Here is a 12656-nt window from a genome sequence, read left to right on the forward strand (position 1 = left end):
GTTGTTACTATTCTGGGTGAGAAAAGGCTAGCTGAGTATTCCAATGCCTTAGAAAAAAAATGACTTATTCAAATGAAAAACTCTTTTGAGTTTTCTTCTTTTCTATTTACCTTTTGAAAGACATCTAGAAATTTACTGGGGGGAAGACGTCTTTTCATTCCCCCCCACACTCCTCCCCCTCTCTTTAGTGATGAATCTCTTGGTGAACTCGTCTGAATGTCAAAAAGAAAAAGACATCTTCTCAGAAAAATATAAATATTTATAGACAGCATTACTCCATCACCCTGAAATGTTAAACAGAGCTGTTCCTCCATTCTCTTCTTTATTGATTTAGTTATGTGGTACATAATCAGAAAGCAAAAAAAAAAAAAAAAAGGTAATGGTGGAACTCAAATCACGAGGTCATGCATCAAATAAATGCAGACCAAAAATCATTCATTAAATCTTGTTGTGATATACCTCCAGAGAGCAGTAACAGAAATAAAAAATCAATGTCAAAACAAACCCAGCCTTGGACCGCTGGAGAGTGGCAGCTCACAGACCTTCCTCTGTGATGAGATGCCCACGTCTGTGGCACTCCTCCTCCTCTGAGGTATGTGCTCTTAGGGCTAAGTCCCACCAGTCTGACCGCAGGGCCAGTGGGAATAGAGTGGGATGTATTTAAAAGCAAAAATCTCAGGGAGTCAAGTCCTCATTCAGCACCAAAAATGTCTGAGTGGCCCTCCTCAACTTTCTCACCGGGTTGTAGCCTAGACAACGTTTAAGGAAGGTAGGTACCTGAGAGGTCATCTAGTCTAAAACCCAAGTTGGTTTTCTGGATCTCTCTTCTGATATCTAAACTCTGGCTTTACCTAAATGACCTGTCCTCTTTCCAAGTGATAGCCAACCTAGTAATAAGCAAAAATGTTGATTAGTTGGTGCCATATTTCCACAGTTTTTCCAATAGTTACAAAATGGCTACTTCTGACAGCAGATGTGATTTTACAGTGTTACAAAAGATCATTCCGGCAGCTCTTGTTATATATGCTATACAACTGACAATAACCCCACCAAATAAACAAAAAAGATAATTTCCTGACTTTAAAGACACGGAAGAGATTCTCTAGATTAAGAACAATGGGAAGAGGATGTTAAAATGATCTATGGCGCCCTCAATTACCTTTAAAATGTTCATATATTTTCTAAGGGATTTTTAAAAAGCTTCAATGTATTAGGACTCTCAGTTTTAACTGCTGACTGAGGCTTTATCCTAATTATTTTTAAATAGTTTAATATTTGCCTTTTGTTGGGTCCCAAAAACAAAATGAACTCAAAAACACATATTTCAAAAGATTAGCAGAAAATATGGAAAATCAGTATATCAATTATTCTAAAGGGAACTAACATTTTACTGACACTTCATTTGAGCCACACTCTTGCAGACAAAATAAAACTGCTACTCCCCAAGAGCTCATGGCTTCGCTTTACATGGCCCTACCTTGGAATGTAAGGACAACTTTGGAAAATACCTCATTTGGGGGAAAAGCACACAAAACTAACAGATATCAACACAAAAGCGCAGGTCAAAAATAAAAAGCTTTAAAAACAAAATTCACAGTAGGTAACACCAAGACACCTCCTGAAGCTCAGCTTAGGGTTCTTCTCTTAGGAGAAGAATCAAGTTGGAATCAGTATAACGTGGGAACTGCCACAGATGGCTGACATGGAAGCACTATCTCACAGAGAAATGATATCACCATGTACTGATCACACATTATGTGCCAGGCACACAATGTTTATCTCATTTATTTTATCTAAGGCCACAAAAAGCTGGTGACACCAAAGAAGTGGCAGAGGCTAAATGAAATCCACCACCAAAATTTCCTTTTTTATTTTTATTTATTTTTTTATTTTTTTGAGACAGAGTCTCACTCTGTCGCCCAAGCTGGAGTGCAGTAGCGTGATCTCCGCTCACTGCAAGCTCCGCCTTCTGAGTTCACACCATTCTCCTGCCTCAGCCTCCGAAGTAGCTGGGACTACACGCCCACCACCACGCCCGGCTAATTTTTTGTATTTTTAGTAGAGACGCGGTGGCACCATGTTAGCCAGGATGGTCTCGAACTCCTTACCTCGTGATCTACCCGCCTCGGCCTCCCAAAGTGCTGGAATTACAGGCATGAGCCACTGCGCCTGGCTATTTGTATTTTTTGAAACAGGGTCCCACTCTGTGGCCCAGGCTGGAGTGTGGTGGCGTGATTATGGCTCACTGCAACCTCGAGTGGGCTCAAGCAATCCTCCCACCTCTGCCTCCCAAGTAACTGGGACTACGGGTGTGTGCCACTATGCCCAGGTAATTTTTTAATTTTTTTTTTTTTAGAGACAGGATCTTACTACATTGTCCAGGCTGGTCACAAACTCCTGGACTCAAGCAATCCTCCTGCCTCGTACCTCCCACCTTGGCCTCCCAAAGTGCTGGGATTACAGGTGAGAGACACTGTGCCCAGACCCACTACCAAATTTTCTGATAAATAAAATAGAAAACTGGGAATTATGCCGTCAAATAGGTTAAGTCTCCAGGATTATCTGGGAAAACTTTGCAGGTATCAGGGCAGGGAATACCTAGAGTGGAAGAAGGTACAGTGCAATATCATTTTATGACCAAATCCCATAAGGTTGCCAGGACTCTCTGCTCTGGTTCTGCCAGCCATATGCAACCTTCTGCTCCAGTGCATGGTCTCAGAACTGCTTGGTACACAGGAATGCTCACCCCTTCTTCTAATCCTAGATCTTAATTATGAGGGTCAAAAATGGAGGCTTAAAATATAGATCTTTCTCTGAAAAAAAGGTCTTTATTTTAGCATAGGCTTAGAAAAGGCATATGATCTCTACTATAATTCATACATGTTTATAATAACTCCATTTAATTCAATGAAACGTTATTGAAGGCCTGCTATATATGATGTTCTAAGCATTTAGTATTATTACGACTTTTGCTCCTGTTTCAAAAGCATTGTGTAAATTGGGCTTTTGCCTAAGCAAGCCACCCTGGGATGCCTACACTGTGAAATCTGAATCTGCTGCTTTAAAAGGGCAGGGAAGCCCCCATAGGTACATGAATAGTTTTAAAACTACAACCATTTTAGCCTTACCCCAGAATTACACAGTGAGTTACTAGTAAAGGAGAAAGAAAATTATAGTCCACACCTTGTTACCAAGACTAAGTAACTGCAATATGAGATTTAAATAGAGCAAAAACCATCAATTAGCATTACTGTTAATCTTAGATTTCTCAGTTAAAGAACCTATGTATGTCAATACAATTATGAAACTCTGATTTCTATACTGGGCCTCTAGAAAAGGAGAATGTTTGCTTCCCATGTTGACAGTCCCTGTGTGATTTTTGCCCTCTTTGTAATTTTCTCTATTGAAAATGAAATTCATAGCATAATTAGAATCGTAATGGATTGAATTCCAATGCTAAAAGTGCACATGACACAGGCAAAGGAAACAGAACATGAGTCCCACCTGGAAAGAATTAAGAGGGTAAAACAAGCAAACCCAAAACTGCCTAATAAAAATCACTCATTCTGGAAGTTTTAACAAGATGCTTTCTTAAAGAAAGAAAAGAAAAAAGAAAAAATGGGGAAATCAGAAAAGGTAAAGAAAATTAACATACTTGATCCAAATGATGTAACTGCATAATAACCAATTTTTAAACTCAAACAAATACAGGTAATTCTAGTATAGCTAAGAGACAAAACCCTCAGCCTGCATGTAGTACTGCTCTTTCGACTTTTAAAATAATGTGTATCACACACAGCAGTTCAATTTCTATATTAGCCTGTAAGAAGCACAAATCAACATTTCACAAGATAATTCTATGTATGATGAATCTCTTTGCTTATCTCAAGGATAATTACAACTGTTAAATGTCACCATTCTAAATATAAGGTAAAAAAAACACAAATAAAGATTATACTTACCTAATTCCCTCTTTGGCTAGCTCCCAAAATTCACCAACTCCCTCCATCAGGAGCAACAAAGAGACAGCAAGACAGAAAGCGAACACCTATCATTTCATCTCCTGATGAAAGCAACTGAGGTGTCTGGGTATAATTCCACCCTACCAAAAGGCAGAACGATAGAGAAAATTTAGTATCTAACCTTCCTTCCTGCACATCCAAGAGGATGGATCATCCCCTTAAGAATTCTCTTTTGCCAAGAAACAAAATGGCCTAACTACTACAACTGCATTAGCCTTCAGTGATAATGAAATTTTAAAAGGCATGTGTAATAAAGGCGTGGCCAGCACAAGCAAGCAAAAAGCAAGACGTTCCTTGATTCTTTTATCATGAGCACTTACCTTAGCCCTTCCTTGCAACCCCCGCAATATAGCTACAATCCTATTTCAGCTGAGCAGAGTTTAAAATACTTATGGTAATGTAACTGGATATCTGCCAAGAGGAAACACCTTGGTATTCGTCCTTGCGCTACAACTAACCCTACACTCCTCAAGTTTCTTCCCTCTGTGTCCACCATCCAGCAAACACAATTTATGCCATCTTCAGTTTCATGCATATGTCAACCTCACACCGGTAGACACAGATATCTGATCCAACTAAAAGCTTACTTTTGTAACCTCCCAAGTAGCAATAAATGGCCCCTTAATAAGAGCTGTGTGTCCTTGGACAAGGCATTTATCATCTTGGAGTCTCACATTCCTCCTCTGTGAACTAAATGGTTAGGACCAGGTGATGTCCGAGTGGCCTTCTAGCAGCCCATGCCATCATGTCTAAGGTGCACATCCTACCGGCTGGCTTGCCCAGATCACGGAAAATGCGAACTTCAGTCTCAGGTTCTTGTGTTCAAGTGTCTCAAAGGATTCAGGATATTATGTTACAATTAGGGAAGAAAATAATGAAGGGTGGCAGTGAGCATGTTCATTCATTTTCCATACTCAAATCAACAGTGCTTTGGCCCGCCTGGGTCTTTGACTATAATCTTCCAGGGGGCGAGAGATCACATCCTGGCAGATGTCAGTAAACTATTTATGCTATTATTCCAGGCAAAATGAACCTGAAATACCTATTTTTGGTTTTTATTTTGTTTGTTCAACTGGATGAAAAGCAACAAACATAACTGTTTATATTTTCCTAAGCACTGAGAACACAACTCCAGAAAATGCAAGATAGAATTGCTGACCTATAAAATTATTTGAAAGTTAACAATTTGAAAAGCCTCAAATGCAAGACCAGCTCCTATTAAAATGTCTTCTATGTACCTACATTTGCTAATCTGTCATGTATATCGTTGTGTGTGCCATAATCCCAAATGCTTGCAAATCATTAAGATGAATGGCTTGAAGTCAAGAGTATAGGAAGACTCTCAAACTTGCCCTTTGGCCCACGGGAGAAGGTGGCATCTGCCTAGTGTTTGAGGACAGATTTAGGACAGATTTCATAGGGAACTCGGGCCCTACCCCACCTATAGCCTCAACAACCCCAGCCTCCCTCTATTGCACATTCACACAGGAGTGGGCCTACAGTTCTTCCTCCAGCATCCATTCCCATCTGCCCACTCAGATCTCTGCCTTCTTCAGCAAAATAATATCACCAGAGCACAGTCTGAAAGCCAGGCTGGCAACACAGGAGCCCACAAATGCCTGGATTTGAAAGAGTCTTATTCTCTAAAAAGACAGGTGGTTCCATTTAAAATTCTACTCTGGCCATTGGCATCAACCCATGCTTCACCCTCAGCCCCCAACACATATGCTGCGGGAGTTCCCGTCCTCCCCCTGCCCTCGCCTGCGTGCAGTAGCCTAACTGTTCCCAGCCGCTGCGGGCTTCCTCTTGGCTCTGTAGCAGCATCATTTTCTAACAGCATGGATGCAGAAACCTCCAAGACCATCTCATAGCAAAAGGCATATCCCCATATTTCTTGCTGTAACCACAGCCTATGCCTTCTTACCTTTAATTCAATTATAAGGATGAATTAATTTGGTCTCTGGTACCAAAAAACCCTCAGCTTACACTGCAGCCACCAGAGTCCAACCATACCCTAGTGGAGGGGACTCCACAACTGGCCACAGCATTGAAAGGTTCCAGGGGTGATCAAGATGACTCCACCTTGGCCAAGCTTTCCTAAAGGGTTCACTCAGCCTTGAGTAACCAGAAAAGTAGGTCATGGGCCTGAGTCATAGTCTGAAGCCCCATGTGCACATTCAGTTAGTGAAGAACCAAGCCCCACAGTTATGTGTGGTTTGCAAGATGCAAGCAACATTTGCAGATGGGTCCTCCCGCCACTTCCCCCATCAATACCCTTACATCAGCTTTGACTACCAGCACAATGACAACACACACCCCTGCATCCTCCAGTCATCCTGAAAGCCCAACAACATTCCCATCAGGCAGTCAAAAAATAAAAGTAAAAAAAGAGAAAGTGAAAGCAATCTAAGACATTATTAGTACAAGCAGCTTTTAGGTCACCATGCTCCAGCGAACCAAGGCAATAGCCTCTGATTAAGACAGGCTTAATTGTTCTTAGCTGCATTTTTTTTTTCTTATTTGGTCAGTAGCTGTCATACTGATATGGTGTTACTAGTCTTTAACCCTACTTTTTAAAGCAAGACTCTCTTTGCCCTTAGTGCCATCATGTGCTTATGTACATAATTGTGCACGCACACACAGACACCCCCACACCCCTTTGACATCACAGAATGGACGACTGAGGAATTAAGTCAGCACTCCAGTGCTTTTAAGAAAAATGTGTTAAGACAACCTGACAAAGAAGCAGAGGAAAACCATCAAAGCTTATCTATCTCTTCCTTCTCTGCTCTTGTCTTTTAACTGGGATATTTTCTTTCGTATCTACACCTAAAAGAGAAAATCTTATGCCTTTCAATGTCAACAATGAATGACGAAGCTCCTGAAACAAAGCTGTGAAACAGCACACTCACGTATCCTATCACCAATGAGACCTTCCCACTTCAAGGCTTCCCAGGGACAGAACACTCCGTCCTTCTGTAGGGACCCAGGATGGGATTCAGTCAGAAGGGCAGTGGTGGCTTACTCTATCAGCTGAGAAGCAGGGAACTTCTGGCAGTGCTACGTAACTTTTAAATCCATCAGGAAAATAATATTGCAAGCCAGCTAAGACTAATTTTCTCAAACTTGGTACAAATATGAAAAAACATGACCACATGCAAAGAGCCTGCAAAGGTGCAAGCCAAACAGCATGGATTTTCCTGGATCTAATGAAGATTGGAGTTAATTGGCCATTTAAAACCAACACTAATATATTATTTCTGAGTGGAATACAAAACTCACATGTAGCTCCATTATCAAACCACTCGGAGCAGGCCCATCGTCAGGCCCATGTGAGGCACTGGATCCCCTGTGCTCCTCTGCAGTTAAGGATACAGTGAAAATCCTGAATCCTAGCCATCATGCAGTTGACAACAAAAGGAAAAAGTACAGTAGTATCTAAAGCAAAGAACCAACTAAGGGCAGATCTGACCTCAGCAGTGAGTTTAACGGGTCACTCCTCAATGGAATGACAAAGCAACTCATCTTCCAAAACCAAGAGTCCATATGCCTTTCTCTCATATTCTGCTATCTCACCGAACTTATTCTCACCTCCAAATGAAATACATAAACCTAAAAGAAACAGTAAAACCAAAGGGAAATAGGTTCTGGATCAAGTGGAAAACTATCTGATAATGATCAACTTGCTAAGAAACGAAGGATTAGAAGGAAATGTATGTTTTGAGTTTTGGGCCAAATAAATGTTAACAGTAATTCCAGGGAATACTGTCAATACCAAATGGTGATCTCAGTTGGGATGACATAGATTAGCTATGATTTAAACTTTAATTTAGGTACGATGCATTCTCATTCCATAAAGGTCTATGATTTCATTTAAGAACCACAGAGTAAACTTAGAATCATTATCTCAGCAATACTGCAAAAGTATGCTCATGAATGTAAGTTGGTTTTGGTAGATGAACCCATCACTAGATCACTGGATCAGCTATGTAAGAGACACTACCTTTCTCTTTGACTTACGAGCTATGAGATTTTCAACGATTTCCCGCACATGTCAAACCAATAGCTCCCTTCATGCTTAGCCATGGACAATCATCTGAAAAATAATTCTAAAGTGCTACACTACCTATAAACACACACTTGGTTTAGGATGTGCTGTCCCAAAGAGCTTTTGTTTTTATGGATACAGTAATGTTTCATTCTTTTCTATTCCCAAACAGATTAATCGGTACAGGACTTAGTTAAAATCTCCACTGCCCGTTCAGTTACTCCACATGGATATTAAGCAAAGTAAATCCACTTAGTGACTACACTGTTAGGACTGGAGGCCACGCTGATCACCCTGATTAGCCCTGTCGGCTGGAGTAAGAAAGACAGGCTGGCACTCAGGGCCAGCTGTGCGGGGCACACAGACAGATGATGGGCAACATCGATGGGCTCTGAGCAATTGGTCTGGGCAGTGATGGATGCTATGTCGACAGCTTAGAGTGTCATTACAGATACAGAACTGGCCCAAGAGAAACCCAAACTCTCTCTTATTTTATTAAGATAAAGTTGGAGTTTCCATGACACAGTGCAGGACCAAGGCAGTTTTTCTCTCTTTTATCACTGACTTAGGCACAAAACAAAACAAAATCAACGTATATATTAAATAAGAATAAGGCAACTTAACTCAGTGAATGTATGTGTAAGACAGATTATAAAACACCATGTCTGCATTTTTTAAATTATGAACAGGATGTATAAAAATTTTCAGTCAATACACGTAAAAAATTATTTAATCCATATTAATTATAATAAGTTGTTTCAGGACAGAGAGGAGAGTCACGGTTGTCTCTGTGTCCCCTTCATGAATATCAAGGGGCAAGTGCCTAATACATAACAGGACAGATCACACATCAGTTTCCACCCTACAGACTGGACTGAAAGAGATTGGGTGCCAGGTATTCCCCACTTGTCTGGACCAGGAGTCCCTCCAAATTTGCAACTACATGGCTGAAAGCAGCAACCATCCCCCCGCAAAATCCCCAACTTTTACAGATACACACACACACTTACACCCTTTTCCACTTCTTTCCTTCTGTAGCTCAAAAGGTTCTACTAATTATCTCATCGTATCACCTGGAGGGAGTCATTTTAATTTTCTGATCCTCAGTTTCCAAATTAAGATTAATAATCACTTTCACATTAATACTACCAAGGCCTACAAAGCACAGGATTACTCTGAAGAGTAAATCAAACTGGTAATTTTCCCTCTGCACACACCACCCTCCCGCCAACCACCCCCCCCACCCCCCCAGGATTTAGTCCTTCAGACCAAGAAAAGCCTGGCTCATGTATGGCACTGCCTGGGAAGCATGGGAGAGCATGATTTTTTTCTACTGGATACCAGCAAGATTATCCTAAATGTGCACAAATGACATCTACACTAGCAGAGTGATTCTCCATTCCAAATTGGTTTTATGTCCCGAGGTCCTGAGGCCATCTGTGTTGGGGGGACCCTTTGGTAGAATTAGCTAGAAATTCTGTGTGGAAAAATCTCCCACATTTCGCCATTCTTTTTTAGTACCTGCTAATGCAAGAGCTACTAGTAACTACTGCAGAGTAATGATGTTCCATTTATATTGGGCCAACCCCGTCGTGGTCAGGGAGCTCGTCACAGCAAATAAGAGGGACCCTGTTCCAACAAATATGGACAAATAACATGATGTTGAAGTGCAAGACTGTAGGAGCTCAGTAACATTTCTCAACCTTGTAAGTACCTCTGCCACATATCACTGCTGCGCAATTGAGTTTCACAGCATGAGGGCCTGAACTTATCCGGATTTAAACTTCTAGTACACATGTGAGAACACAGGGCTGGGGGCACAAAGTTGGAGGGCCTGAATCAATGCCAGCAAGATACTGTGTATGTATCTCTATTGACCAAGAGAATCATTTCTCCTTTAAAAGATGCTCTTTTTTTTGCTCTCAGTATCTGTGTATCGACTTTACTTTCTACTCACCCTAATAGTGTGAACTAGCATATTGTGCCCCAAATGCTATGGTTCCCAGTAAACTTTCCAAAGGACACGGCCGTACAATACCATCCTGCATCCTTTGCAAGGCTTTCAAATTTGTTGATGCTCTAACCTGAATCTTTGAGTGCTGATAAAGGTAAACAAATAAATATAATACTTCATAGACACAGTTCGTTCCTTAAGTCCCAAGGTGCTGTAAGAGGCAGGTTTCAGGAATCTGAAAATTCACTTTGGGGCCATATGTGGTGGTACACACCTATAATCCCAGCACTTTGGGAGGCCAAGATGGGAGGATCGCTTGAGCCCATGAGTTTGAGACCTCCTGGGCAACATGGCAAGATCACGTCCCTACAAAAAAATTTTTAAAAAATTAGCCAGGCATGATGGCACACTCCTGTAGTGCCAGCTATTAGGGAGGCTGAGGTAGGAGGATTGCTTGAGCCCAGGAGGTTGAGGCTACAGTGAGCTGCGTTCATGCCACTGCACTCCAGCTTGGGCAACAGAGAGAGAGAAAAAAAGAAAAAGGTGTTGGTGGCGGGGAGAGGGAGGGAGACAGAGAGAGAGGTGGGGGACAGAGGGAGGGAGAGAGAGAGTATGAATATGAGTATGAGTATGAATATATGAATGAATTCACTTTGACAACAACAAAAGCAGTAGGCAGGTCATTTCCAAAGGTTCAGATTAAAGACCATGGAAACTTCTTCCAGTGGTATAGGATTCTGGGAAATTTGCTTATATATTGACCAAATTAAAATGAAAGGTGCACCAGACACAGGAACATTTTGCACATGGGAATTCTTGCTGCACTGATTATAAACATTGCAGTTTAAAACCTCGATAAGGATTAACTGAGGCCAGGGGTTTGAGACTAGCCTTGGCAGTATAGTAAGATCCTGTCTCTACAAAACATAAAAATAAAAAAAAACAGCTGGTGTGGTGGAACCCAGCTGTAGTCCCAGCTACTCAAGAAGCTGAGGTGGGAGGATTGCGTGAGCCTGAGAGTTTGAGTCTGCAGTGAGCCATGAGCAGGCCACTGCATTCCAGCCTGGGCAACAGAGCAAGACCTCCATCTCTAAAAATAAAAATAAAACCTAGATAAACTGGGGATACCTAAAGCTGAAGGTCAAGGGGAGACTGACCTTCAATCTCTGCCATTTTGGACTGGTTGTTGCATTAGTTACCCAGAGCTTTAAAAAAACAAAAACAAAAACAAAAACCCACAAATGTGGTGTCCTAAAACAATAGGAATTTGCTCTCTCGTAGCTAGAGGCACCAGAAGCCTGAAATCCAGGTGTCAGTGGGACCACGCTACCCTCCAAGGCTCTAGAAGAATACTTCCTTTCTCCTTTCAGCTTCTGGGGGGCTCCGTCTTCACCTGCCATTCTCCTCCATGTGTTTGTGTGGCCTCTCCTCTTCCTACAAGGACACCAGTCATCAGATTCCAGGCCCACCCTAATCCACTATGATCTTATCTCCATTCTTAACTAGTTATACCTGCAAAAACTATTTCCAAATAAGGTCACGCTCTGAGGTTTCAGGCAGACACAATTTTGGCAGGGGGCAGGTGGGACACAGTACTCAACCCGCTAGAGTTGTTAATGAAAGATTGAGTGAAGCTCTTATGGCAAGAGTTCTCTTGATATAAAAATACTTTCTGAGGGGCCGGGCGCAGTGGCTCAAGCTTGTAATCCCAGGACTTTGGGAGGCCGAGACGGGCGGATCACGAGGTCAGGATATCGAGACCATCCTGGCTAACACGGTGAAACCCCGTCTCTACTAAAAATACAAAAAACTAGCTGGGCGAGGTGGCGGGCGCCTGTAGTCCCAGCTACTTGGGAGGCTGAGGCAGGAGAATGGCATAAACCTGGGAGGCGGAGCTTGCAGTGAGCTGAGATCCGGCCACTGCACTCCAGCCTGGGCCACAGAGCGAGACTCCGTCTCAAAAAAAAAAAAAAAAAAAAAACTTTCTGTAGAATTATAAAGATGCAGAATGCCATCTATACAGCTCTCACAAACTGGAGGATGCAGCATTTGTGCTAGCTCCTCTAAGGAGAGAAACTGGAGGTGAACTATGAGAATGAGCATGGCCACTCCAGCAGCTTCTCCAACACCTCACTCTTCTCTAACAGAGCAGAGCTGTGTTGTTAGAGCCAAACATAGAAAGTAAGTGGCATTCTTCAGAAAAAACATGCATACTGCCTCCCTCCTTTCACCTCCAATCCAAGAAAGACTTGTAGCCAATATATACTGTTTTGAGGAGAAAAAAAATAAATAAATAAAACCTAGATTCACTGCTATGCTTAGTTAAAAAAAAAAAAAAAAACATTTCAGCTCCAAGCAACATAAATTAATCCAAACTGAGAACAGAAAACAGGGCATAGAACAGGCCACAGACAGAAACGCTGATTTGTTTTCCAACTTATTCTGCAAAAATGAAAGGCACAACTATTCCATCCCATAAACGAGTTTATATGGTGTGAGTTTAGCTTATAACATTAGCAGCAACTCAAGAAGGAAAGCCATTTTAACAATGCACATTTTCTAACTGAACCTTTGTTCTGTACACGTAAAGCCAGAGAAGGTTTTCAACATCTCCAGCACAATATTTCACTCT

At 41.7% G+C, this 12656-nt stretch overlaps 1 protein-coding gene across 9 annotated transcripts in view; it reads right to left on the reverse strand.

The window, feature by feature from the left end:
* Window positions 1-12656, reverse strand: part of LOC105489073 (talin 2) — a 452478-nt gene that overhangs the window by 208274 nt on the left and 231548 nt on the right. For 3 of the 9 annotated variants that reach the window (XM_011753714.3, XM_071101242.1, XM_071101243.1), the window contains one exon: window positions 3963-4102. The exons of the other annotated variants lie outside the window; for them this stretch is intronic. The gene's annotated coding sequence lies outside the window, so the exon portion shown is untranslated. The remainder of the gene's footprint in view (window positions 1-3962; window positions 4103-12656) is intronic. 9 annotated transcript variants of the gene reach the window in all.

The sequence above is a fragment of the Macaca nemestrina genome, chromosome 7, assembly GCF_043159975.1.
Source record: "Macaca nemestrina isolate mMacNem1 chromosome 7, mMacNem.hap1, whole genome shotgun sequence".
In the NCBI taxonomy this organism is placed as follows: Eukaryota; Metazoa; Chordata; class Mammalia; order Primates; family Cercopithecidae; genus Macaca; species Macaca nemestrina.